The sequence below is a fragment of the Heterodontus francisci genome, chromosome 36 (genome assembly GCF_036365525.1).
Source record: "Heterodontus francisci isolate sHetFra1 chromosome 36, sHetFra1.hap1, whole genome shotgun sequence".
Taxonomy (NCBI): domain Eukaryota; kingdom Metazoa; phylum Chordata; class Chondrichthyes; order Heterodontiformes; family Heterodontidae; genus Heterodontus; species Heterodontus francisci.
The window spans coordinates 16,953,173-16,958,133 of NC_090406.1; positions in this window are offsets into that span (position 1 = coordinate 16,953,173).

Here is a 4,961-nt window from a genome sequence, read left to right on the forward strand (position 1 = left end):
TCTACAATGAGTGGCATTCCACATTGCCTGTTGTTTACCCGGGAACAAGTTGAAACTCTGAAACTCCACTGTCTTTTCGATGAGACATTAAACTGAGGCAGTTTCTGCCTGGTCAGGTGGCTGTAAAAGATCTCATGGCATAATTCGTATAGGAGCAGGGAGTTCCATTGGAGACCTGATCAACATTCATCCCTTAAGCAACATTATCAAAGCATATTCACTGCTCATTTGTTGCTTGTGTGAATCTACTGTGTGGAATTTGCCAGTTGTTTTTGCCTACATAACAACAGAAGTAACTACACTTCAAAAGTAGCTTTGAAGTGCTTTGGGACAACCTGATGAAGTGAAAAGCATTATGTAAAAGTTAGTTTTTTCTTAGTTGGGAAATTTTAAGTCCATCTAGGATTCTACTGCTGTGCTTCTCAACCTTTTCATTTCAGCCCTTTTAAAGTTTTTCACCTTTTTCGTCTTGAGAATTGTAAACTGCATTTTACGGGAATTATTTCTCTCCCTTTTATCAATTCATACTTCCTTCATTTCAAAAGGCTCCTTGTGAGTGAACCCAGCATGATTTAAAACAGCATCATACTGGAGAGGTGGGACTGATAAAGGTTTGTGACTATAGTCATTTTTCTATTTTGTTTTATCCCACCCAGTGCTTCTCACCATAACTTTGCAGACATCCTAAAGATGGTCTTAATTAAGAAGGGCCAGCTTTAGAAACATAGGCCCCAGACTGAGTCGATAGCAGTCCTTTAGAAGTTTAGTATTAAAAACATAACACTACCATTGGAAACAGAATACTTGCCAATTCATTTTCCTTCTGCTGTAATTGCTTTCATATGTGGTAATTTGTTTTAGAACAAACTGCATGAATATGACCTTAACCTAAAATAACAGGTTGAATAGAAGACCATCTCTGGCACACACTGTTACTTACAATGTAAAGCTGTTGATGATTCAGGGAAAATTTTGTGCCTCACTGACCAATCTGAGAATGAACTTGTTTTGTTCAATTTTCTTTCACAATAGCATCTGTTCCAATAAATTTACTTGACATCTTTATTGACACAAGTTACATAATGAGAAAAATGACTGAGTGCGAACATACACAGTCTCTTACACAGTAACCATGTCCATTTACTGACCTCACAAAGTTATAGCAATTGTGCATGTGTTACATAGCTAGAATACATGGAGAAAATTAAATGTTCTACAACATGGAAATCTAAGGGAAAGGTTCAGATGAAGTTGTGAACTGTTGAAGTTTAAGCAGTTAGTGATCTGAATGCCGATATTGAATTATTGTTTCTGATTCATTCCCAATATTTTCTTTGTATAATATTACATGGATATTTTTATAACTTCTGGGGCTGTTGTTTCTTTTCTGACATTGCCATTGCTCTATGAAAAAACATCAAGTTAACGGGGGAGGGGGGACTCAAAGAAAATCCAAATTTTATGCAAGGGGTTCAGAGAATTCAATTGGGTGAGGGCAGTTTCTAGAATATCAAGTTAGTGAGGAGGGTCCACAGTATGAGATTGACGAGGGAAGCTCATTGAAATTGGTGATGATCAGGTGGTTGATAGTGGTTCATTGGTGGTTCACAGATTATCAATTTGGTAAGGAGATGCTGACAAGATAACAGGTTATGAAGTGGGAGGGGGGCGGAGGTGGTATCTCACTTTGGTCCAGGATGATGAATTACAACAAATTCACTGCCCTCATATAAAACAATGTCATGAAAGGCACTAATAACAGGAAAGACAGAGGAATAAACTTGGTATTGGGATGGCTTAGAACTGCCTCAATTCACACAGTTGAAGTGCCATCAATTTTTGGAAGAAGGAGTAAAATATATGCATTTATGATTTTTTTTAAATAAGTATGTGCTTCACTCCGTTATAAAGTTTCTTTTTATATTAAAGGCTTATGACTACAAATCTTTGCAGATGTGTGTCCAGCCATGTTCATCCTAGCCTATTTTATGGTTAATCTTGGTCATTTATATTAATCACGTGCATTTGAAAATACTATTATATACGCCAATATATCGACTGGACTGTTCCCTTGATGGTACCTAAAGGCACTCAAGTTTTGACAATTTATGTGGAAACCTGCTATTTTTACACTTTATACTGTTATGAAAGTGCTTCCATTTTAAAAATATTTTTTTCAGGACTCGTCTTAGAATTGTGGAAATGGACTCATTTGAAGGACTGAAGAGATTCCTAAGATGTTAGGTTTTGTTTATCTTTAAAAAAAAAGTTTACTGGAAGGACTGTGGGACTTGGTTTAAAAACACACTTACTGGAAATCACATGTCTTCAGCTAAGTAAACAGCAAGAGCCTTGGTGACTAGGGGGAGTTGTTTACAGAGAAATGTCATGTCAATATTTATGGTGGTCAAGACTTGGTTTCGTTTTGGATCTTATTTTGAGTCAGTTGGAGGTCAGCATGTTAATAGAGAAGACACCAGTTCATCCTTTCTCCACCTTTCTGAGAAACCTTGCGAATCCAGTGTAATAGCTGAAACCACTGATGCCGCATTTCTCCTGGAAAGCCCACCAGACTAATCCTTGACATCGCCTGAAGAGAACTGCTCCAAAAAGATCCCAGTGACAGCCGTTTACATGTATTTGGGAAGTCAGAACAAAGGGACGACTGATATCAAGCCATCCATATTAGAATTAGAATTAGAACATTACAGCGCAGTACAGGCCCTTCGGCCCTCGATGTTGCGCCGACCTGTGAAACCATCTGACCTACACTATTCCATTTTCATCCATATGTCTATCCAATGACCATTTAAATGCCCTTAAAGTTGGCGAGTCTACTACTGTTGCAGGCAGGGCGTTCCACGCCCCTACTACTCTGAGTAAAGAAACTACCTCTAACATCTGTCCTATATCTATCACCCCTCAACTTAAAGCTATGTCCCCTCGTGTTTGCCATCACCATCCGAGGAAAAAGACTCTCACTATCCACCCTATCTAACCCTCTGATTATCTTATATGTCTCTATTAAGTCACCTCTCCTCCTCCTTCTCTCTAACGAAAACAACCTCAAGTCCCTCAGCCTTTCCTCGTAAGACCTTCCCTCCATACCAGGCAACATCCTAGTAAATCTCCTCTGCACCCTTTCCAAAGCTTCCACATCCTTTCTATAATGCGGTGACCAGAACTGCACGCAATACTCCAGGTGCGGCCTCACCAGAGTTTTGTACAGCTGCAGCATGACCTCGTGGCTCCGAAACTCGATCCCCCTACTAATAAAAGCTAACACACCATATGCCTTCTTAACAGCCCTATTAACCAGGGTAGCAACTTTCAGGGATTTATGTACCTGGACACCAAGATCTCTCTGTTCATCTACACTACCAAGAATCTTCCCATTAGCCCAGTACTCTGTATTCCTGTTACTCCTTCCAAAGTGAATCACCTCACACCTTTCCGCATTAAACTCCATTTGCATTCTCTCAGCCCAGCTCTGCAATATCTTCTCCTTTTCCTTCAAGAATTAACAGGTATTTGGCCAAAGTAATTTTTTTGTTGTCTTTTTTGTAAAGAGATCTCTGCAGAGAAACCTTCTTTATTTTTCCTTTAACCAGTGTGTGTGCTGGGCTAAGTGAGAAGGGAACTTTCATATTTCAATGTGTGTTAATGCTTTGCATCTTTACTGAATAATTCTTGTTTTCTAATAAAGTGATAATTTTGTTGTTTATAAGAGAAACCTGATTGGTGGATTTTATTCTGAAATAAAAAGAGTACAATTGACCTTGTTGGTAACTGTGTAAACATTTAAATATCTGTTGACCCACGGAGAAGTGGAACTAGAGAAAGACAGTGCACTCCTCCAGCCTCCTCCAATGTTGTAACAACATTGCTTAAATTCGGACATAATCCAAGGTGATTAACATGACTGCAATACTTATTTCTGAAGTCTGATGTCATTATCCAGATACATTAACTGCAACAAGTAAATTCAATGCAGTTTGCTATTATAACAGTTTCTCCTGTAATTTATACAATAGAGCTGATTCATATACTTTGATGAAAACCTTTATTTACATTGTTCCAGGAGATAGCTAGCATGTAATCATTCCAGCTTTAAAACAAAATAGTTTGTTCCGAAGCTAAAAGAAGTTATATATGTTCTGGATTTTTTCATCACGATCTCAGACGAATGTGGAACAATAAAAGCCATAATTTGGAGTTCAATGTGATCGTTGCGTTAAATGGACTGTGTGCTGAAATACCTACTGATATTCAGGGGCGATTAGATTACTGCAGAATAACAGTGGAGTACTTTATCCGAACGCAAAATTAGCACAGGAGTCCTGTCCACTTGTTTAGGTGGAATTGCATCAGAAAACTACAGGCGGGGGAGAAACGCGGGCAACACGTAAAAACAATTCGAAGATTAAAATCCCTGTTACAATCAACCTAACGTTGAAGCAAAAACTGTAAGACTTTCCTGTCTTGAAGCATAAGATCTGCAATTTATAATCGGGGCTCCTAATCTCGTCCGCTGCTTTAAAGTTTAATATTTGAATTGAAAAGACAACGCACTCGACACACTGACACGCGCAAGGAGCAAAACTGTCTCTATAAATTCCTCAGATGCAGCCAGGGAGAAAATTTGTAAGCGTTGAAAAGTAAAGACGAGTGAGTAACAGTCAACATTTGTCCAGAGGCGTTTGGTTTGCAGGAAATAATGACTAATGGTCAGCCCATAGTAAAAGTGACCTGCTTGCCTGAATGCTGGCGGGAGACTGCGCATATTTTGGTTCCAATCCAAGGCGGGATCAGTCGGTGGGCGCGGTTTGAGAGAAAAGTTAGACTTTTGCAATACAAAAAAACTCTTTCACTCACTGGCTGCTGTTAACCCGCCCACCCCGAAGACGCGTCTGTTCCATATACGCCCACCAGGTCCAATTATTTAAGGACCTGTTGGGAAA